At 42.2% G+C, this 23,977-nt stretch overlaps 1 long non-coding RNA gene across 1 annotated transcript; it reads right to left on the bottom strand.

The window, feature by feature from the left end:
• Positions 1 to 18,784: 18,784 nt before the first annotated feature.
• LOC135981409 (uncharacterized) lies at positions 18,785 to 23,742 on the bottom strand. The gene is made up of 3 exons (XR_010598401.1): positions 22,997 to 23,742; positions 21,875 to 21,941; positions 18,785 to 19,291 (listed from the first exon to the last, which is right to left on the bottom strand). It is a non-coding gene; the product is annotated as an uncharacterized LOC135981409 (long non-coding RNA).
• Positions 23,743 to 23,977: the final 235 nt, after the last annotated feature.

Here is a 23,977-nt window from a genome sequence, read left to right as displayed (position 1 = left end):
ATTGTGACACTGGCTTCCTCTGTTAGTCCACCCCATTGCTCAACACATCCCAACTGCTGTACCAAGTTCTTTCCCCCCGCCCATCAGATGTTCATTAACTATTCTTGTTCTTTAAAAAAAATCAGTTTTGACCCTTTTATGATTAATATTTTTTCTGTCTCTGTCTCCTTTCATCTGCAAACTGTTTTGAAGTGCATTGTCCTCAACCAACTTCTCCCCCCCCCCCCCCCCCCGATTTTATTCATTGTCAGTTAGGGGTCAGAACAGGTCAGTTGATAGAAAGCACTCTACGGATGGCTCACAATGGACTTGCTGTGGCTACTGCCTAGTTGTCTATCACCTGTCTTGATTTTACTGGATCTGTCATCAGGGTTCAATAGACTAGAACAAAAAGTACTGTTATCTCGTCTATTGTCTCAGCTACACTGAGGTGGGATTTTCAAAAGTGCTTGGCATTCACCTAACTTTGCTCCCACTGAAGTCAATGGGGAGTTTTACTGTGAACACTTGAAAATACCACTCTTCATGCTCTCATGTAAGTCTTATCTCAAAGATAGACTGTTCTGGGTGGCTTATGTCTCTAATCTATCTTCTCTTCATGATAATTTTTCTAGTCAGGGCCGGCTCTAGGCACCAGCATAGCAAGCAGGTGCTTGGGGCGACCAACGGAAAGGGGCGGCACGTCCGGCTCTTTGGCGGCAATTCGGCGGTGGGTCCCTCAGTTCTTCTCGGAGGGAAGGACCAGCCGCCGAGTTGCCGCCTAAGAATGAAGCGGTGGTGGTAGAGCTGCCGCCGATCGTGGCTTTTTTTTTTTTTTTTGTGTGTGTTGCTTGGGGCGGCAAAAACGCTGGAGCCGGCCCTGTTTCTAGTACATATTCTCTAGGGCTCTGTTCTTGGTCCACTTTTTTCCTTCTATCTTCAGCCACTTGATGCTTTTAACTAAAGAAGAAAACAAACAAAAAATTGTATGCCTGCCCTTTACTACTTTATGAATTCTTCAGAAGGCATCAAAGGACTTTTAGCAAGCTTTTTATGCTTTTTTTTTTTACATTAGATATAGCTAGACTACCGAGAAATATTACCTCTACATGAAAGGCACCACCCCTTATCTTCTCAGTTAGTATTGGGAGAGCTGCAGTTCTTGGTTTCAGCCTCCTGTGATTGTCCTCTGAAGACTGCTAAAGTTCTCCAAAGAACTCAGAATTGGAGCTGCTTCAATAATTTTGGCATATTTTGATTGGAGGAGGGGGGATAACAAACTTTTTTGCAAAAATAAAGTAAAATATTTTCCCTTTTTCAACCAGCTTTTTCAGGGCTAGAATTCATTGCGGATATTTTTAATGTAAAAGAGCTGCAGAAAAAAACTGAACTCAAAGAAGAAAAAAATTTCTGTCATGAATGAGAAGTAAATAGCTTTACATTTTGATGTGCTAATCCAACAAAAGTCAGACATGCCCTTTTTGTGTAAATGCAGTACACTGATCACACCGCATATATGCAATATTATACATGTATCCAAGGTCAGTTTAAACATACAAATGGAGAACAAACTCTACCTTTCATCCCAGAGGTAATATCTTGAAAAAAGGTCACTGGATATAAGGGTTTTATCACCAAAGTGCTATCTCATCCTTAAATTATTGTATTGCTAAAGCATCTCTGTATTGCCTTGCAGCCACATCCTGCCTGAGTTACTCATTGACATCCCAATCCATGCTTATGACATTACCTTCCCTTCTGTGGTTGTGAATGTAAATGTTACAAACGCTGGATTGTGTTATCATTGCTAGACTGAAAGTTAAATTAACCCAGCTACATAGCTCAGGGGTGTGAAAAATCCACACCCCTGAGTGACATAGTTAAGCTGATCTAACCCTGGGTGTAGACAGTGTCTACCTAGCTACTACCTCTCAGGGAGGTGGATTACTTATGCTGATGGAAGAACCCCCCCCCCCCCTCGTTGTCATAGGTAGTGTCTACATTGAATCACTACAGGGGTGCTGCTGCAGTGCTGTAGGTGTGCCATTGTAACATTTCAAGTGTCGACTGACCCTGAGGCTGGAGGGAGGAAGAAGTTAAATGCGGTGTTGGGGAGTGTTGATGTTGCCAGTATATGAGTCTTTGATCTATAGACTTGATTGAAACTGGTGAGCATGATGGGTGATAGTCACTTCTAATTCAGGCTAAATGGAAGAGGTAATTGAGCTAGTTTGTGGCATTCAGTAGCTGAAATGATAGATGTCACTGCACAAGGCACTGGGCTGCATGGGAAGCCCTGCACATGTACTAGCTTGGGGAGAATAAAAAAGGGTTACTTAAAACTCACTGAAAATACAGGAGTTACTCCATTAGCTCAAGTGGCAGAGGTGTGTGCAGTGGAGCTAAAGGTTTCAGCTCTGCTGTTGAACCATGTGGGTGTTGATATGATGCCATTTAATATTATGGCATTTCTGTTTTTTCAGTTTGCTTTTTAAAAACATAAGAAATCACACACGGATGCATGCACACACATGCACACCTCTCCCCCTCCCCACCCCCCAACACACTTATGCTAAAAGAACATTAAGATTGCAAAAGTCAACCCCTCGAAATTTAGAGAATGCCAGGATTAAGGTTGCCTGCTCAATCTTAATAATATTATTTTAACATGGGTTTTTTCATATGAATGTATACTGCAGCATATGAAATTTGCAATACACAATGAGTCAGAATGTGCCTCAGTAAAAACAAAGGGAAGCCTCTTCCCATGGATCACACACCTGGTCACCTGGAGGGGGCTCACTCATTTCCATGGCAGGATTTCCCTTCTCTTTCTCCCACTGCCCTGGAGGCTGTCTGTGGGTTCAGGGGTCTTTGTGGGGAGAGGGCAAACAGTAGGCAGAGGAGAGGGCTAATGAACATTATTTCCCCCATACCGTGAGGCGATCAAGTCTGAATGATAATAATCCCCTCAGCAGAATAGTTGAAGATATATAGAAGCTGTCTCCTTTTTAATAATGTTCTCCCTTGATCCAACTGCTTATTTGGGTCCTTGGTGGGTTATTTCTGTTGGGAGGAGAAATCTGTAATACAAGTCAAGTCTCTTCACTTCAGACCTGCCCCTCTTACCCTCTTCTCCCTGACCTGTTTGTTAAAGAATCAATATTCACTGTATACTAAGGACTTCCATTAACAGTAAGAGATGGGGTTGAACCAAAACCCTGGAGGGTTGGGAGCTGATATCACTGGTGTGTCTATATTTGGAAAATTCTTACCTATTTTTCAGCACTGGTGCAGTTGCACTTCCAGTGATGTAAGCTCAAGTGAGTGGGCACAGGCATTTTTACCACTGTCAAGAATGCACCATTTTTACACTAGAGCTTATATTGTAGGCAGTAGCTGTGCTGCTGCACTTATGGCTGAAACACTGAAATGTCTTAAGAACAGGAGTACTTGTGGCACCTTAGAGACTAACAAATTTATTTCAGCATAAGCTTTCGTGGGCTACAGCTCACTTCTTCAGATGCATAGAGTGGAACACACAGACAGAAGATATTTATACATACAGAGAACATGAAAAGGTGGAAGTACACATACCAATTGTAAGAGGCCAATCAATTGAGATGAGCTAGCAGTAGCAGAAGAAAACACTTGGAAGTGATAATCGAGATGACCCATAGAAGGTGTGAGGAGAACTTAACTTGGGGGAAAAAAATTCAATTAGTGTAATGACCCAACCATTCCCAGTCTCCCTTTAGACCTAAGTTAATTGTGTCTAATTTGCATATTAATTCAAGTTCAGCAGTCTCTCTTTGGAGTCTGTTTTTGAAGTTTTTTTGTTGCAAAACTGACACCTTCAAGTCTGTCACTGAGTGATTAGAGAGGTTGAAGTGTTCTCCCACTGGTTTTTGAATGTTATGATTCCTGATGTCAGATTTGTGTCCATTTATTCTTTTGCATAAAGACTGTCCAGTTTGGCCAATGTACATGGCAGAGGGGCATTGCTGGCACATGATGGCATATATCACGTTGGTAGATGTGCAGGTGAATGAGCCCCTGATGGTGTGGCTGATGTGGTTAGGTCCTATGATGGTGTCATTTGAATAGATATGTGGACAGAGCTGGCATTGGGCTTTGTTGCAAGGATAGGTTCCTGGGTCAGTGTTTTTGTTCAGTGGTGTGTGGTTGCTGGTGAGTATTTGCTTCAGGTTGGGGGGTTGTCTGTAAGTGAGGACTGATCTGTCTCCCAAGATCTGTGAGAGTGAGGGATCATCTTTCAGGATAGGTTGTAGATCTTTGATGATGCGCTGGAGAGGTTTTAGATAGGGGCTGAAGGTGATGGCTAGTGGCGTTCTGTTATTTTCTTTGTTGGGCCTGTCCTGTAGTAGGTGGCTTCTGGGTACTCTTCTGGGTCTGTCAATCTGTTTTTTCACTTCAGCAGTGGGTATTGTAGTTTTCAGAATGCTTGATAGAGATCTTGTAGGTGTTTATCTCTGTCTGAGGGATTGGAGCAAATGCGGTTGTATCTTAGAGCTTGGCTGTAGACAATGGATCGTGTGGTGTGTCCTGGATGGAAGCTGGAGGCTAAGTAGGTAAGTATAGCTGTCAGTGGGTTTCCGGTATACGGTGTTGTTTATGTGACCATCGTTTATTAGCACAGTAGTGTCTAGGAAATGGACCGCTTGTGTGGATTGGTCTAGGCTGAGGTTGATAGTGGGATGGAAATTGTTAAAATCATGGTGGAATTCATCGAGGGCTTCTTTTCCATGGGTCTAGATGATGAAGATATCATCAATGTAGCACAAGTAGAGTAGAGGCGTTAGGGGATGAGAGCTAAGGAAGCGTTGTTCTAAGTCAGCCATAAAGATGGTGGCATACTGTGGGGCCATGCGGGTACCCATAGCAGTGCCGCTGACTTGAAGGTATATATTGTCCCCAAATGTGAAATAGTTGTGGGTGAGGACAAAGTTCAGTCACCAGGTTTGCCATGATGGTATCGGGGATGCTATTTCTGACGGCTTGTAGTCCATCTTTGTGTGGAATGTTGGTGTAGAGGGCTTCTACATCCATAGTGGCCAGGATGGTGTTTTCTGGAAGATCACCGATGGATTGTGGTTTCCTCAGGAAGTCAGTGGTGTCTCGAAGATAGCTGGGAGTGCTGAAACCCCCTTGGGAGCTGCCACCCAATGTGCAAAGACTACCCCTGCTTCTGTTTTCCCTGCCAGCTCAGGACTCCAGCACCCTGTCTTGCTGAGCCAGCCACTCCTGTCTGGCTCTAACACAGACCCAGGGTCTGAATCACTTGTCCCAAAGCTGCAGGTTTACCTGAAAACAGCTCACAGAAGTGTGCTTGTCTTTAGCACTCAGATGCCCAACTCCCAATGGGGTCTAAACCCAGATAAATCCGTTTTACCCTGCATAAAGCTTATGCAGGGCAAACTCATAAACTGTTCGCCCTCTATAACACTGACAGAGAGATATGCACAGTTGTTTGCTCCCTCAGGTATTAATACATACTCTGAGTAAATTACTAAATAAAAAGTGATTTTATTAAATACAGACAGTAGGATTTAAGTGGTTCAAAGTAGTAACAGACAGAACAAAGTAAGTCACCAAGCAAAATAAAATAAAATGCGCAAATCTATGTCTAATCAAACTAAATACAGATAATCTCACCCTCAGAGATGTTTCAATAAGTTTTTCTCAGACTGGACACCTTCCAGGCCTGGGCACAATTCTTTCCCCTGGTACAGCTCTTGTTGCAGCTCAGGTGATAGCTAGGAGATTCTTCATGATGGCTCCTCTCCCCCCTGGTTCTCTTCCACCCCTTTATATATCTTTTGCATAAGGCGGGAACCCTTTGTCCCTCTGGGTTTCCACCCCCCCTCACTGGAAAAGCACCAGGTTAAAGATGGATTCCAGTTCAGGTGACATGATCACATGTCACTGCAAGACTTCATTACTCACTTGCCAGCACACACATATACAGGAAGACTCACAGGTAAATACAGTCATCTGCAGACAATGGGAGTCATCAAGATTCCAAACCATCCTTAATGGCCCACACTTTACATAATTACAATAGGCCCTCAGAGCTATGTTTTATATTTCTAGTTTTAGATACAAGAGTGGTACATTTCTACAAATAGGATGATCACACTCAGTAGATTATGAGCTTTGTAATGATACCTTACAAGAGACCTTTTGCATGAAGCATATCCCAGTTACATTATATTCACTTATATTTTTATAAAGCCATATCGACTGCACAACGTCACAGCGTTAGAGGACGAGAGCTAAGGAAGCGTTGTTCTAAGTCAGCCATAAAGATGTTGGCATACTGTGGGGCCATGCGGGTACCCATAGCAGTGCCGCTGACTTGAAGGTATATATTGTTCCCAAATGTGAAATAGTTGTGGGTGAGGACAAAGTTCAGTCACCAGGTTTGCCGTGATGGTATTGGGGATGCTATTTCTGATGGCTTGTAGTCCATCTTTGTGTGGAATGTTGGTGTAGAGGGATTCTACATCCATAGTGGCCAGAATGGTGTTTTCTGGAAGATCACTGATGGATTGTAGTTTCCTCAGGAAGTCAGTGGTGTCTCGAAGATAGCTGGGAGTGCTGGTAGCGTAGGGCCTGAGGAGAGAGTCCACATTGCCAGACAATCCTGCTGTTAAGGTGCCAATGCTTGAGATGATGGGGCATCCAGGATTTCCAGGTTTATGGATCTTGGGTAGCAAATAGAATACACCTGGTCGGGGTTCTAGGCATGTGTCTGTACAGATCTGTTCATGTGCTTTCTCCAGGAGTTTCTTGAGCAGAGGGTGTAGTTTCTTTTGGTAATCATCAGTGGGATCAGAGGATAATGGCTTGTAGAATGTGGAGTTAGAGAGCTGTCGAATTGAATTGAATTACACTAATTGAATTTTTTTCCCCCATGTTAAGTTCTCCTCACACCTTCTATGGGTCATCTCAATTATCACTTCAAAGTTTTTTCTTCTGCTGCTACTGCTAGCTCATCTCAATTGATTGGCCTCTTACAATTGGTATGCGTACTTCCACCTTTTCATGTTCTCTGTATGTATAAATATCTTCTGTCTGTGTTTTTCACTCTATGCATCTGAAGAAGTGAGCTGTAGCCCACGAAAGCTTATGCTGAAATAAATTTGTTAGTCTCTAAGGGTGCCACAAGTACTCCTGTTCATTTTGCGGATACAGACTAACACGGCTGCTACTTTGAAACCTGAAATGTCTTAGTACCCCCAGAACCCTAGTGAGCTCAGTTAGTGATACACTGTTTTAGATCATTCCAGCCATAGCTAGGCAGAGGTTCTTATAGCTTCTCTCTGGATATTAATATAGTCTTTTCTGTAAATGCCTGTGTGACTGTCTTTCCTGAACAGATGAACACTGTCCATTTACCAGATTCTATATAACTTCAGTAGCTGTATTGGCCGGCTGAGGTATTCAAATATGGCCAAAGGCAAGGCTGAGGTGACAAGCCTAAAAGATGGACAGCAAATCCGTTCTTTAACAATTTAAGAGATTAGAGAAGTACATTTATACTACATGTCCAAGCATTTGCAGATAATCCAAACTATCTGAGAGAGATTTGAGACTGCAGGAGTTAATACAAGAAATTTGCATTTCAAAGGGCTCAGAAACGAAGTACCAGCACAGACATCTCTCTCCACTGTTTTTTTTTTCTTTTTCCAAGAGATCAGACAGAGCAATAGCTTAATCTCTTTAAGCAAGCTTTGATAATTGTTAAGCAAAAGGCTGGTTCCTGGATGAGGTCCATAATCATTTCAAAACATGGCCAATATTGAAACCAGAGAAGAAGGGCAATGAAGGCAACTTGGCCATTTTAATAAAATATATTAGGAAATTTTCCTTGAATGTATTTTATGCTATCTTTCTTGTATTAGCACAAGCAGCTAAACCCAAACAATTGCACTTTAAATTCTGAACCATACCAGCTGGTGCTTTCCCTATTCAGTGCCCTTAAGCATATGGCCACTGAGAGCATACTTCTTTCTATTTTTTTCCCCTAGCCTCATTACCTAATATTTCCTTACACTGAACTGATGTGCATAAGCCACTTATCTGCCCACACTCCTAATCTATCTGCATCATTCTGAATATCATTTGGGTGGACTGGGAGCTCCACTTTTCATCTTGTCAGAAAAACTCATCATCTTAGTGCATATTCATTCTTCTAAATCATAACATAGAGTGAATTAAATTGGTGCTAAGGATGATCGTTGTGGTAATACACTACTTGCTTCCCCTCATCCTGAACCATTTCCATGTCAACTCACTCTTAGCTTTCCAGAGATAGAAACTGCTATGATTAGTTAGAATAGTATATCTGCATAATGATGATAACCCAGCTCTTATATAGCGCTTTTCATCCATGGATCTCAAAGTGCTTTACAAGGAAGGTCAGTATCATTACATCCTTTTTACAGATGGGAAAACTGAGGTACAGGGAGGGAAGTGGCTTGGCCAAGGTCACCCAGCAGGCCAGCAGCATAGTGTATTAGAATATATGACTACAAAATGGTATCATTTGCGTATGTGAATGCTTTTCCAAACCCTGATTTGGACAATTGTCTTCTGTTGGCTAAAGCTCAATCTAGATAACACTGAAGTGATGCTGAATGACAGAGAGAAGCATCTTGAGGAGCTGGCAAATGTCTAAGAGCTCATCAGGTGATGTCTGTCACACTGGTCTTCAGATGTGATTTCCTACCAGATGTGTCTCTTTGGTCCTAGATCCCAACAGTGACTTGAAATGCTATTTTCCTCCTTTGGCTGACCAAAAGACTGCCCTTTTCCCTCTGAAGAAGACATCGCCTTATCCGTTCCGGTATTTCTTCTCGGCTGGACAGTTGTAGCCCACTTTACCTTGGCTATCTGCAAAGGTTGCTGTCATGACCTGCCCATTCCTTGGCACGCATGTTATTCAACACTGGTGCCTCTGGATCACTAGTACAGCCTTTTTACCACTCTAAGCTTCATCTCAGGACACTTGCCTGCAAATATTGGGTGATCCTGACTGCTTTTCCTAACTCTGTATCAAGGGGCCTCTTCAAAATTCACTGATTGACTACACCTCTGACTTCTGTGTTTGAAAAACCACTCATATGTTAACCATAACAATAGTTTTCAGAAACCCTTCTACTTCTTACTCAAGGCAGGAAAAGCTAGTCTTATCAGAGCCTCGCAGTGCTTCCCTTCATGGTCAGTCTAGCTCCTTCACCTGCTCTGTCATCCTGCTCCCTGTCTCCAGGAGCAAGCCAGCGATCCTACAAATTCAAACCCCCTCCCCCCCCCCTCAAAGTTCCAAACGGGAAGCTTGGGTGGAGCATCCATCCAGGAGTCCAAGCCTCTGTTTGTGCAGCACCCTAAGTTCTTTTTGGCCCTCACCCCACAATACACCCTATCATTCAACTTTGTTTATCACTTATCCTATAATATCTCATATCAGACTTTCAAGTTAATATTGTTCCTTCTCCACAGCTGCAAGAAACATGGAGAAATCAAGTATCAGAGGGGTAGCCTTGTTAGTCTGGATCTGTAAAAAGCAACAAAGAGTCCTGTGGCACCTTATAGACTAACAGATGTATTGGAGCATAAGCTTTCATGGGTGAATACCCACTTCATCAGACGCATGTAATGGAAATTTCCAGAGGCAGGTATAAATATGCTGGCAAGAATCAGTCTAGAGATAACGAGGTTAGTTCAATCAGGGAGGATGAGGCCCTCTTCTAGCAGTTGAGGTGTGAACACCAAGGGAGAGAAACTGCTTTTGTAGTTGGCTAGCCATTCACAGTCTTTGTTTAATCCTGAGCTGATGGTGTCAAATTTGCAAATGAACTGAAGCTCAGCAGTTTCTCTTTGGAGTCTGGTCCTGAAGTTTTTTTGCTGTAAGATGGCTACCTTTAAATCTGCTATTGTGTGTCCAGGGAGGTTGAAGTGTTCTCCTACAGGTTTTTGTTTATTGCCATTCCTAATATCTGACTTGTGTCCATTTATCCTTTAATGTAGGGACTGTCCAGTTTGGCCGATGTACATAGCAGAGGGGCATTGCTGGCACATGATGGCGTATATAACATTGGTGGACGTGCAGGTGAATTACCCGGTGATGTTGTAGCTGATCTGGTTAAGTCCTGTGATGGTGTCACTGGTGTAGATGAGTGGGCAGAGTTGGCATCGAGGTTTGTTGCATGGATTGGTTCCTGAGTTAGAGTTACTATGGTGTGGTGTGTGGTTGCTGGTGAGAATATGCTTAAGGTTGGCAGGTTGTCTGTGGGTGAGGACTGGCCTGCCTCCCAAGGTCTGTGCAAGCGAGGGATCATTGTCCAGGATGGGTTGTAGATCAGAGAAATCAGTTCTTCCTCCTGAGTGGGATAGGCTGCTGAGCCTGTTCCAGCTATGCTGTGTAATCCATGTAAAGTTCATTGTACTGGTTATTTTTACAAAAGCCCTCAGTGGCAGAGGGGCCAGCTGCATCCTCTCCTCTGACTCACTGCACAGCTTCTATGTCTAGGTCAATTTACAAAGGATGAATATAAACAAATAACACAAATATGTAGGAACAAAATTAGAAAGGCCAAGGCACAAAACAAGATTAAACTAGCTTGAGACATAAACGGAAATGGTGATGAGGATTCTGCCCCACACTGGCATGCAAGGGGTTAATGGGGCCCTAGGGAGGCTGTGCAGGAAGCAGCCAACAGGCAAGGGGCTGGGAGGAGCAGCCAATAGGGCCCAGCAGGCCCATATAAAAAGAGCCATAGTAGAGAGCAGAGTCAATTACTTCCTGGAGTTCAAGGAGGGAGGACTGGGTGTCTTGCAGATGGATGGACAGAGAAGTGCTGGGCAGGAACAGGGGAGCGAGAGGGAGATCCTGGCTGACTGCTAGGATTGGCATCTGAGGCAAGGGTGAAGAAGGTGCTGGGGCCACAGGGAAGTGGCCCAGGGACATGTACTGAGAAGTTGGAGGGGACGCAGCACCTGGCTGCCATCTACAGGCAGCCAGCAAGAAATGCCAGCATGGGGAATGGAGCCCCATCACAGTAACAAGAAAACATTTTACAAATATATTAGAAGCAAGAGGAAGACCAAGGACAGGGTAGGCTTGTTACTCAATGAGGGGGGAAACCATACCAGAAAATGTGGAAATGGCAGAAGTGCTAAATGACATTTTTTTTTCTCAGTTTTCACCAAAAAAGTTAGGAATGATTGGACATCTTGCATAATGAATGCCAGTGAAAATGAGGTAGGATCAGAGGCTAAAATAGGGAAAGAACCAGTTAAATATTACTTAGACATGTTAGATGTCTTCACATCACCAGGATCTGATGAAATACATCCTAGAATATTCAAGGAGCTGAATGAGGAGATAGCTGAGCTGTTAGTGATTATCTTTGAAAAGTCATGGAGGACAGGAGAGATTCCAGAGGACTGGAAAAGGGCAAATATAGTGCCTGTCTATAAAAAGGGAAATAAGGACAACCCAGGGAATTACAGACCAGTCAGCTTACTTTCTGGAAAGATAATGGAGCAAATAATTAAGTAATCAATTTGCAAACACCTAGAAGATAATAAAGTGATAAGTAACAGTCATCATGGATTTGTCAAGAACAAATCATGTCAAACCAACGTAATAGCTTTCTCTAACAGAGTAACAAGCCTTGTGCATATTCGGGGGGAGGGAGGGGAAGCGATAGATGTAGTATATCTTGACTTTAGTAAGGCTTTTGATACTGCCTCGCATGGCCTTCTCATAAACAAACTAAGGAAATACAACCTAGATGGAGCTACAATAAGGTGGGTGCAAAACTGGTGGGAAAACTGTTCCCAGAGAGTAGTTATCGGTGGTTCACAATGAAGCTAGAAGGGCATATCAAGTTGGGTCCTGCAGGGATCAGTTCTGGGTCTGGTTCTGTTCAATATCTTCATCAATGATTTAGATAATGGCATAGAGAGTAGACTTATAAAGTTTGCAGATGATACCAAGCTGGGAGGGGTTGCAAGTGCTTTGGAGGATAGGATTAAAATTCAAAATGATCTATACAAACTGGAGAAATGGCCTGAAGTAAATAGGATGAAATTCAATAAAAACAAATGCAAAGTACTCCAAAATGGAAAATGACTGCCTAGGAAGGAGTACTGTAGAAAGAGATCTTCGGTTGTAGTGGATCACAAGTTAAATATGAGTCAACAGTGTTACACTGTTGCAAAAAAACCAAACATCATTCGTGGCTGCATTACCAAGAGTGTTGTAAGCATGGCAAGAAATAATTCTTCAGCTCTACTCCATGCTGACAAGGCCTTGACTGGAATATTGTGTCCAGTTCTGGGCACTACATTTCAGGAAAGATGTGGACAAATTGGAGAAAGTCCAGAGAAGAGCAACAAAAATTATTAAAGGTCTAGAAAACATAACTAGGGAAGATTGAAAAGATCGGGTTTGTTTAGTCTGGAGGAGACTAAGGGGGAACATTATAACAGATTTCAAGTATATAAAAGGTTGTTACAAGGAGGAGGGAGAAAAATTGTTCTCCTTAACTTCTGAGGATAGGACGACAAGCAATGGGCTTAAATTGCAGCAAGGACAGTTTAGATTGGACATTAGGAAAAACTTCCTAACTGTCAGGGTGGTTAAGCACTGGAATAAATTGCCTAGGGAGGTTGTGGAATCTCCATAATTGGAGATTTTTTTCAGAGCAGGTTAGACAAACACCTGTCAGATATGGCCTAAATAATACTTAGTCCTGCCATGAGTGCAGGACTAGATGACCTCTCAAGGCCACTTCCAGTCCTATGATTCTATGTAAATACACATCCCAAAGGTGAGATTTACTATTAAAAGTGGTCTGTGGCCTAGGAGTAAAGCTTTTGGGTTCAGATCCCATCAGAAGTTGATGGATGAGAAACTGTTCTGAAAGATATGCGTGAGTTCAAACAGGAATGAATTCAGGGAAGACTTTGGCCTATGTTATGTCCAAGGTCAGACTAGATGATCAGAATGGTTCCTTTTGGCTTTATTTCAATTACAAGATATTAATTATCACGTGGACCAGCTGCACTAGGGTGACCAGACAGCAAATGTGAAAAATCGGGACAGGGGGTGGGGGGTAATAGGAGCCTATATAAGAAAAAGACCCAAAAGTCGGGACTGTCCCTATAAAATCGGGACATCTGGTCACCCTAAGCTGCACACAGGCTGTTGGTTAGTTGCACTAGGAACTGGAGGCTTGAGGTCCACAGTATACTGCTAGTGCAGCACTTGCAGAGAGTGCTGTGTATAGATACAAGGCAATAGTGCAATCAAAACAAAATGAGGAGGCACTGCACTGTTTCACTTACACACATGCAATCTCACCAGTTCCAGTTGCAACACTTCACTTCCCTAGTTGAGTATACTCATTAACTTTATCTGTACATCTGTTTCCTTAAGCATTAACCATCTGTGGCAATAAGGAGTTTGCTTAGCGTAAGACAACATTTATTAATTATTTGTTTTATTAATCTATATTAGAAACTAAAACATTGTTTTTTGCTTAAAGGAGCCTGCTATTTTTTTCCTTATAAAGAAATCTGATGATGCGCAGGGAAGCAGATATGATGTTGCTCTTAACAATAACTGGGACATTCTTGATAAAGGGATGTTTATTCTTAGGTGACATAGCCAGATGCAGCAAAATTTAATAAAATAATGAACAGACCAACATATGGTAAAAAGCAACAGAGGGTCCTGTGGCACCTTTGAGACTAACAGAAGTACTGGGAGCATAAGCTTTCGTGGGTAAGAACCTCACTTCTTCAGATGCAAGAAGTGAGGTTCTTACCCACGAAAGCTTATGCTCCCAGTACTTCTGTTAGTCTCAAAGGTGCCACAGGACCCTCTGTTGCTTTTTACAGATTCAGACTAACACGGCTACCCCTCTGATACTTGACAACATATGGTAGCGTTTTTTAATTTAATCTATTCTATTCTTTGGTGATACAGTACTAAGATAAAGGATTAGAAAATACTACACTCCTGCTTGGGTGAGAGAAATATTAGGCGCAGTCTTTTCTGTTTTGGAAGGTGACTTTTTAAATGTATCTGTTAAAACCGACACTCTGAACTCCACCCAGACTTGTGGCTAGTGCAAAAAGTCCTAATGTTACATGCTCTTTTCTCAGCTGTGTTCTCCCCTACCACCAGTATAAATACAATAGGGTAGATCAGAAGTGCCCACATGCAGCCTAGGGATTTTAAAGAATTTCTGTTAAAACTGTTTTTCAACAGAAAATTGGAGGTGTTTTTTTTTTACTGATTTCCCCCCCCCCCCCGCCCCCAAAAGTGTCTGAAATGTTGTAAAAGGCAACAGAGGGTCCTGTGGCACCTTTGAGACTAACAGAATCTTCTGTTAGTCTCAAAGGTGCCACAGGACCCTCTGTTGCCTTTTACAGATTCAGACTAACACGGCTACCCCTCTGATATCTGAAATGTTGGTGTTTTTTGTTTTGTTTTGTTTTGTTTTAATTGAAGAACAAAATGCCTAAAAACTAAAATATTTTCTGGCTGAAAACAAAAATATTTCAATTTGGAAATGCTGCCATGGTGCCTCACGAGACCTGATGTTTGGTTGCCTCATGTCTCCCTTCTCTTCTATGGACCAAGTTCCCCGCCCAGACTATCTCCGGTTGCACCATCTTCCTTCTCCAAGAGGAGAGACCATAGTGCATCATGGGAGATGTAGTCCAGCATTGGAGCTCTGCATATAGAAAATGGGAGCATGAGGCACCTGAACTACAACTTCTATAAGGCACCATAGTGGCATTTCCAAGTCAAAATATTTGCTTTTCAAATTGCTGCCTAAAAATCTAAATATTTATTGGAAAATTTTGACAAACTTTTTTAAAGTTTGTGTCAAAACTTTCAACAGAACCTTTCCCCAACTCCTCCAGTTTTTCAACCAGCCCCATGCTGAGTGCAGTTGAGTTAATGCAGCTACATGTTGAGTATAGGCCTGTAATCCAATCTTCAGGGGATTATGACTTGGTCTACACTTAAAAGTTAGGTTTATTTAGCTGTCAGTCAGGGGCATGAAAAATCCACACTCCTGACCAACATAGTTATGCCAATCTAACTCTAAGTGTAGATGCAGCTAAGTTGATGAAAGAATGCTTCTGTCAACATAGCTACAGTCACACATGGAGGAGGCATTCTAGACTTATTGAAAAGCCCTTTCCATCAAAATAAGTTGCGCCTACAGTATAGGGGTTATGCCAGCATAGCTGCGACAATGTAGTTAGGCCAGTATAGTCTCCATAGTGTAGGTATACGCAAAGGAATGGATGATAGAAAGTCTCACTCTTCTTGCCAGCTGGAAATGAAAAAATGCCTTTATGGTTAACATTGCTATGTTAGCCTCCAAGAGCAGCGCAAGTCTAACAAAAGTCCAGCGTTATGCGGCGGGGTTGCAAATGGTAGATGCTCCCTCATTAGTCAGTTTTTGCTGATATCACCCTCACCAACTCATTTGTCATAAATGAAGACAAATATATTTTAAAAATTTTAAATTCACAAATTAGGTCACTACTTTTTTTTTATTGAAAAGCCAACAACTAAACTGCAAGTTGCCATGGATATAATATTCTGTTGATTTCAATATTTATCTCTCTGTTCCTCCTAAGAACAGAGTGTGGTGGCCACCATGAGGCCAGGACTACATGTTCAACATTGTATTGGGCTTATAAATATTGAGTACATTGGCCCACTTTGACACTGAGTGATGTCAATGGCAAAATTATAATTGATTTAAATGGACAGGCTCAGGCCCATTATATTATGTCACATTATATTTTTTACAGCACTGATCAGCCAAATTATGGGCATCTCACCAATCTGCCTAAATCATTTTGGGAATAAAATTTTATTTCAGATATAAACAAGCCCTTAAAAAAATAAATCTCCCTCCCTCCCTTTAAACTAACATGAGATTAGATGTGCCCTGGTATGGTTCTAATTTGGACACAACTGCAATTTTTCCATGTCTACAACAAAGGATGCTGAGACATAGCACTGCAACCAGGTGGTTTAAGAAATCAAAGTGAGCTGAATAATGTACATTGTTTTTCTGTAGTAGTTTTCTAGCAATTCCCCATCAGAGACTGAGTGGAATAAAGCTGACAGCAAAGCATTCAGGGTTTCTTGGATTGACTATGGCAGCAATTACTGTAGTACAACAAAACTTGGCTGTTCCTCTCCCTGGAGTTATTTGGAAATTAACATGTAGTATTATAGCCTAAATTTTCAAAACTAGGTGACGTGGAGAGGGGCATGTAGGGTCATATGCCCCCCCGCCCAAGATTTGCTGATTGGCTAATACTGAGCATGCTCAGTAACACTGCTGAAGCTGGCTGCCCTCTCTGTCCCCCACCCCCCCGCCAATATTGGCAGGCATGGGTCATCTCTGCTTCACTTGCTTGCAGGTCCATTGTTCCCCCTCAGAACAGCATGGTAACCTTTTTCACACCCTTGATTGGAGCTAATAGCAACCCCCCCCCCTCCCATTTCTGACTTTCAGCTTAAACCACCATGAATGAGCATTATATCCTAACCTTCCCCAACAGGGTCCTGCAAGCTGACATCTGTCAAACCACAGGCATGACATGTGCTTTCCCTTACATATAAAAGTTAATTGCTTGCAGTCTTCTGAAACACCCAGGCCTGAACTTACCACATGAAATGTAAATTGCTTAACATATAGAGAAGTAAGACCTTTGAATTAGCTTATACTGTGATACAAAGGAGATTCAAAAGTGGTGTGGCCATGATGTGCTAATGCAGAATGCAAACCAGAATTGACAGTAGAAGTTATTTCTGCAGAAAGCTTATGGGAAGTGCATTAGACCCACTATTTTTATTCTATTGTGAGCAATTACATTTGCTTTGGAAGGAAAGAGCTCTGTAAATGCACTGACTTTCTGTAGAGTACTTTTATCCTATGGTTAAATCTTAAGCATTTCCGCAGTGATGTGACAAAAATATTTATGTTCTTATGCTTTGAAAACCAGCCAGGAACTATTATTATTTAATGCTTATATTGCAGTAGGGTCTCTGCAGGTCATGCCCCATTGTGCTAGGCACTGTATGCACACAGAATTTATGTCATTTTAATGCTGCCTTGTTTGTATCTAGTTAATACAAGTTCTTGTAATACGTGGAGTGATATGGTCCTTCACCTAGTATCCCTTCTTGTTATAAATAATTTGCTTCCAGGCTGTTGACAATCTGTGACCACACCCCACCTAAGTGATTCTTGTGTGTAAGATAAGATGGATGATAAAGAAACAGCAGTAATTATCATTTCTTATCTAGCCACACTTTTAAAAATGTGGCATCAGTCATTATTATTTGAGTGCTCACAGTTTGCTTGGCACTGCTTTTAAAAAAGTATACAGAGGAAGATATGGGCGCTGATTCTCTTCTCACAAGAGTTTTACAGCTATGTAACTTCATTGACCTCAGTGGAATTACTCCTAGTTTACATCAATGTAAATACAAAAGGAGAGTCAAGCCTACTGTCTGTCCCTCAAGGCTAGAGATCAAATCCAGATACTAACTGCCCTGGCTGATCAGAAGAATCATATAGGAACCCTGCCGGTTTTTGCACACACAGACCCAAGCTCCACAGACACTTAAAATGCAGGAGCCAGGTCCTCAGCTTGTGGAAACTGGCATACCTCTATTGAATTCAAGCTCCATTGGAGCCATTGATCACTACCTGTTGAGCCAGACGATCTAGCCAGCTTTCTATCCACCTTACAGTCCATTCATCCAGCCCATACTTCTTTAACTTGGCAGCAAGAATACTGTGGGAGACCATATCAAAAGCTTTGCTAAAGTCAAGGAATAACACATCCACAGCTTTCCCCTCATCCACAGAGCCAGTTATCTCATCATAGAAGGCAATTAGGTTAGTCAGGCACGACTTCTCCTTGGTGAATCCATGCTGACTGTTCCTGATCACTTTCCTCTCTGTATATTGGGGAGCCTACATCATTAAGGAAAGGCAAGATGGATTCTAAGAATGATGGTGGCATAATTCTCTCAAGGCATTTAGAAGGGAATTCTTCTGTACTGGGATCCCTTTATGCTTGCTAAGTGAGACCAGGAGTACCCCCTCATAGGGCATATCGCCACTGCAGGAAGACCTCCAAATGAAATCAGAGCACAGGGGTACTAAAAAGGGCTGGATTTGTATGCTGTAAACTGGAGAAGGAGAGGCTGAGAAGGTTCCTGGGTGCCACTGCAGCCAGGATACAAGTGAGGGCAACTATAGGGATACCGTAGCCTATATCAGGGGTCAAAGTTGATTCCCAGCAGCTATACTGAATAGAGGAAGCACAAGGTCTCTGTCCCTTTGTCAGCTCTAGCACCAGAGCAGGGAGGATTAGGGATTTCTGACTACAAGTGAAATCGCCTCTGTTCTACTTCAGATAATTGATTTTTCAATAAAAAAAATCATAGATTAATAAAAAAAAGAGATCACACTTAGAAAAGTGAAAGGCTACCAGGACCTGAGCAGTCAAAATTCAGTCAGCTATTACAAAAATAAAGAGGGAGCACTTCTCTGCCTCTGGTTCTAGGGCTTTAGGAATGCATGAGCAGAATTTTTCTACTGCCTAAACCCAGAGCTTTTTTCATCATGGTATGAAATCAACAGCATTTAATAGAAAAGAGGGGGAAAGGGATGAATCCTGCAGCAGAAATTTCAGACACTCAACACACAAAATAGAATGAGGATTTCTAGACTTTAATGAGCTGAAAGCAATTGAAAATATCATTTGTGATGGGCAAATATCATTCTGTGAAATCTTCTGCGTGGTTTACTTTTAATAAGGCTTCATAAACACTGTCTGACAAAGGTGAGAGAGGATTACTCAAATGAATCATCATGAGTTATTTCAGGATAGCTTACACAGTCTGACAGTCTACATCACGCTGTTCCGCTTTTCTGTTTTTAGTATAACTAGAGATGGGCCCGGACTGTAAGATTCACATCTGAAATTTCTTAGAGTTTGCAGTTCTTCAGATATAGTTCGTCTAGTAATCGAGATAAGGGCCAGTTGCAGTATTTGGATCTACATACAAACTTTTTCAAACTCCAGGTGTGTTCAGCTTTAGAATGTTGGATCAGGCCCATTTTTAAATGTGACAAATTGTAAACACAAGTAGTCATAGTATAAAAATTGTGAAGAAAAACAGGGAAACTTAAATGATTGCATCTTGATGTTAGGCCTCCTAAGAAAAAAAACAGTGAAAGAAGAAACATATTATGGTGATTGGAGTTACCTTGGAAGAAGTTCCTGGAACAAAGAAACTGTTAGCAGTAGAACGCCATTCATGTTTTCTAAATAGAGTATAACTATATATGCTTAAAGAGTGCAGGCCATAGTTAAATATATCTAACTTGTTTAAATTCAGTAAAAAAATTTCTATTGAGCCAAGCACACTTAACCCATTACCTGCTCTGTCTTACATTTATACGTGGATCCAGAGCCCAGTTTCAACCCCCCGTCAAATTTGACAGCTGTTCATTTGCAGGATCTTGGTTGAGCCTGTGGTGTTTGTAGTTATGATTCTATTTTCTGTGTAGGGCACTTTTAAATGTAAGAAATCAGTCTGCCCACCAGGGGGCAGGGCTATGCGGAAAGTGGAGATGGGAATATCATACAGAGTGAGTAGCACACATTCTTTCCTTTCCCAATACAATTTTATACTTTTTTCTTTACTTGTTATTGTACATGAAAGAGAAAAACTAGAAGTCAGTGGAGCTATTACAATTTACACCAGGAGAGGAGCTGGTCCAAAAGCATTTTCTGTTCCATTTACTCCATTAAAATGGCATATCAGACTGCTTATTTACAATCAGAAGCTGTTTTTGTATGGCACAGGGATTCTAAAGTAACTCCTGGGTAACACAAATTGTACAGGATGCCTGTTTTCCACATGCTTGTATATCTAATTCTGGAAATATATGTTCAGATTTGGGAAAAATTAATTATGGGAGATAACCTATGAGTCAGTATATATAATCAATCAGCTGAAAGATTCTGGAATATTTGAAGGGTTTCTATATATAGCTCACTAAAGATGACGTAATTAGGTAGGTTAACACAATATAGCTGTGGAACTCCTCCTCTTACATAATTATATTGTTCAGGGACCTATTATAAAAGTTAGCATTTCCTGTTAGGCTTGCATTCAAAAGATTTAAAAGCCATTTCAGATAAACACAAAAATGCTTTAATCTTGATTTGAGTCCATGATTTAATTTCACTGAAGCTGTGCTCTTAATAGTGCATATGTCAAGGCTTATTGTTTTCATATCTGCAAACCAGAGAACAAGTGCAAATTCATGAAATTATTGAATTTCCAGTTAAAAGGGGAGAAAAATTCTAAAATTCTAGTTCCTGATCTTAGTCCAGGTGTCACAGCTTGTTAGGTTATTCAGCCACCCACATAAGCACAGACTTAGTTTCCATAGTATTTTGTCCTTTGTCGAAGGCTCATACAGGGTTGGTTTTTTTGGAAACCAGTGACTGCAAGCCTTTAATGAGAATTTGCCAATTAACAACTGATGGAAATTAGAGATCTCTCAAAGCAGGAAGGCAAAGCAGCAATGAAAGATGGTTTCTTCAGCGAGTTATTTGCCCCTTACAGAATGACTTACTGTTGCCACATGAGACTGGATTGTTTCTGGGTGTTATACAGCATGTGTAATGTTTTATTCTAAAGGACTGCTTGCTTTATTCAACTTCCTGCTACAAGCCTAGCTCTTCCCCTCCTGCAGAGAAACCTGTGGGAGGGTGGCAAGGACCCTGGAAACCCCATCTGGTTGGTCTGAAGAAGTTTCCTGAAATTGTTGCCTTGGATAGGAGGGGTCCTATAGAGGTAGGGTCGATTGGGGATATGACCTCCCGATCCTTTGGTTCCTGGGACTCTGTGAGATGAAGATCCCCCAGATTCATGGAAGCAACCGGAACTATCTCTTCATGCTGCTGCTGTGGCTTCCTGTCTGATAGCAACTGCTGTAACAGGAACCCTGGGGCATATCCTCAGCGGGTGTACTCTGTCACAGTTCCATGGAGCTAAGACTGTGGGTGCACCAACTGAGCATTTGGCCCCATGCTTCCCTCAGTTGAGCTATCTATGGCTGCGCAGTAGCAGCTGAGGGAACTCCATAGGTGACAATACTGATTATAGCATTACCTTCTCCCACTGCAGGGAACAACCCTGGACGATAATCCAGAAAACAACAGGCCCTTGGCTTCATTCCTGTCCCCACCCCTGAAATCAGCAGAACCTGATTCACTTGGAGTGTCTTCTGCTGAGTCCCCAGCAGATGGAGTCAATGGCATAGAGGTGGCACTCCTCCTTCTCTGTCCTCAGGGTTGTTCTACCCAGCTTGAATCTTCTCCATGGCCCTAAGCAATAGGGATGACGTGGGCCAAAAAAAAATATTTTTTTTTCAAACCAAACAAGTGGTGTTCAATTTCATTCTATCCCATGACATGCCCCATCTGTTTTGATAGCTTCTCAGCTTGGGTCTAGTCAAGTTATTGTTTCATTTCCAGTTCTGTATTTGTAACCAATGTATTCAGAAAAATACAGTATGTCTAATTGATAAACTATTGGAAAATGGAAAGAGGCTACCCAAATAGATGTGAAATTACTGGAATTTAATCTGCTCATGTTTCTTTGTCCCACAAGATGACTCCATAGGGTAAACATAAGATATTGCCTAAAGAAGGGCTATACAATTTGGCCCTTTGTTAATAAATGCAAAAAACAAACAAACAAACAAAAAACCTGTGTTCAAACCTGTATCCTTGAAAACTGACATCTCATAAGACGAAATTCAGGGTTATAGTTCCTTCAGCCACAGTATCTGTAAAGGAAAAGGCATCAAAGTTAGTATCCTGTATAGGGATAGAAAATATTACATCTGCCCAAGGGGCTCGGTTATGTTTTTTGTAGGAGCTAATATGGTGCTGTTATTGAAGTAGTTGCTATACATATGCAGTCAAAATAAAATTTTAGATTTAAATTCCTCCGTCACTGCTTGCTTTGGCCTTGTCTACAGTAAGAAAAATCAGGTTTATAATCTCTATCAGTGTAGCCAGGTAACAACAGCGGAGGATGTAGAGTGGACAGGACACAGTTATTTTTACCACTATGTTGGCTAAACCTACTAAAAACCTATTATGGTTAGATGACCTGGAGTTAAAAATCCCTGCACAATAGCATCCGCCATTGGAGCTGCACTAGTGGAAAATTATGAGTCCAAGTACTCAGGGCCGGCTTTAGGAAGTGCAGGGCCCGATTCGAACAGTTTTGACAGGACCCCGACAGGGATGACTAAAAAAAAAAAAACATGTAAAAAAAACACGTGGGGCTTGTACTCACCGGGCCATGCTCCTAGTCTTTGGAGGCAGGTCCTTCACTCGCTCTGGGTCTTCGGCGGCACTGAAGGACCCGCCGCCAAAGTCCCGGAGCGCCGCCGGGTGAGTAAAAATTAAAAAGGCGCCTCTAGCCAGGGAAGGGATTCTCTGCCACTTGCCCCCCACTCTGGGTGGCCCTGCCACTTGGTGCGGGGCCCGATTCGGGGGAATTGGTGGAATTGGCCTAAAGCCAGCCCTGCAAGTACTGTAGGGTGACCAGATGTCCCGATTTTATAGGGACAGTCCCGATTTTTGGGTCTTTTTCTTATATAGGTTCCTATTACCCCCCACTCCCTGTCCCGATTTTTCACATATAGGTTCCTATTACCCCCCACTCCCTGTCCCGATTTTTCACACTTGCTGTCTGGTCACCCTAAAGTACTGCCAGGCTAGAGATCTACCAAAGCCAAACCCAGATCTGAAGAAGAGTTCCGTGTAAGCTCGAAAGCTTGTCTCTCTTGCCAACAGACACTGGTACAAAAAAAGCTATTATCTCACCCACCTTGTGTATGTTCACCTTTGCCTTAAAACTCTTGCAGCTCCACTTCTCAGTTCTCCAATAAAACATTTTCCATATGCTAAACTTCAGAAATATATTATCTAAAATCAGTCATCTGCAATATGGCTTAACAAAGTGTTCCCTCTAGAGGTTCCTGCTGGGAGAAATGAATAATCCTAGGGCAAGTATCTAATGCTAATGCAGCTATGATGTTACAGCATTCCAGGTGTTGTACATTAGAATCCAATCTACTGATAAACCTCTTCTTCCACTACCCTGCTTCAAATCCTCAGGTATCACTTCAATAGTAAATGGAATTGGGGAAAATAAAATGTACATACTGATCTATAAAAAATACCTAGGGCTGCCATTTAGGGAGGGCGGGGATGGGTAGGGGGATGATATCTGCCCCCCTCCCCTGAGTTTTGAGTCACATTTGGGTGAAGTTTGAAACTGGAGGGAAGATGCTGCTGCTCCTCCTCCCTCCCCCCCGCTGCCCTGTCCTTCTGCCATCTGTAATCACAATGCTGCCCCTACCTCTGCACTGACATGGAGCCGCTGCTGGCCAATCTGCTCCAGATTGGGAGCCTGCCTCCTGATCTGCTGTGCAGCAGCAGGCAAGGGCTGATGTCACAGTATCCCCCTCCCCCCACGTAGTCTCTGCTGAACTGGGGTGGCAGGACAGGGAGCCAGTCTTTGCTGCTCCCTGTGGCTCAAGAGTGGATGCTGCGGCTGCTGCTGTACTGAACAAGCGTTCAGGGTCCTGCGTGCTCGGCTTAAAGAGACAGCGCAGTGACACACACTCTCCCATACACACTCCCCCAACTCTCTTTCTCTCTCATACACACCCATGTATTATTATTGTTGTTACTGCTTGGTACTTCCTCTCAAAATGCACATATATTCTCTGTAATTTTATTCTTTCAAAGTTCGTTAAGGATTAGAGTGCTGTTTTATTTTTTTGACTGGTCTGTGCATTTCATA

The sequence above is a fragment of the Chrysemys picta genome, chromosome 2, assembly GCF_011386835.1.
Source record: "Chrysemys picta bellii isolate R12L10 chromosome 2, ASM1138683v2, whole genome shotgun sequence".
Taxonomy (NCBI): Eukaryota; Metazoa; Chordata; order Testudines; family Emydidae; genus Chrysemys; species Chrysemys picta.
This window is presented reverse-complemented; position numbering and strand designations above follow the sequence as displayed.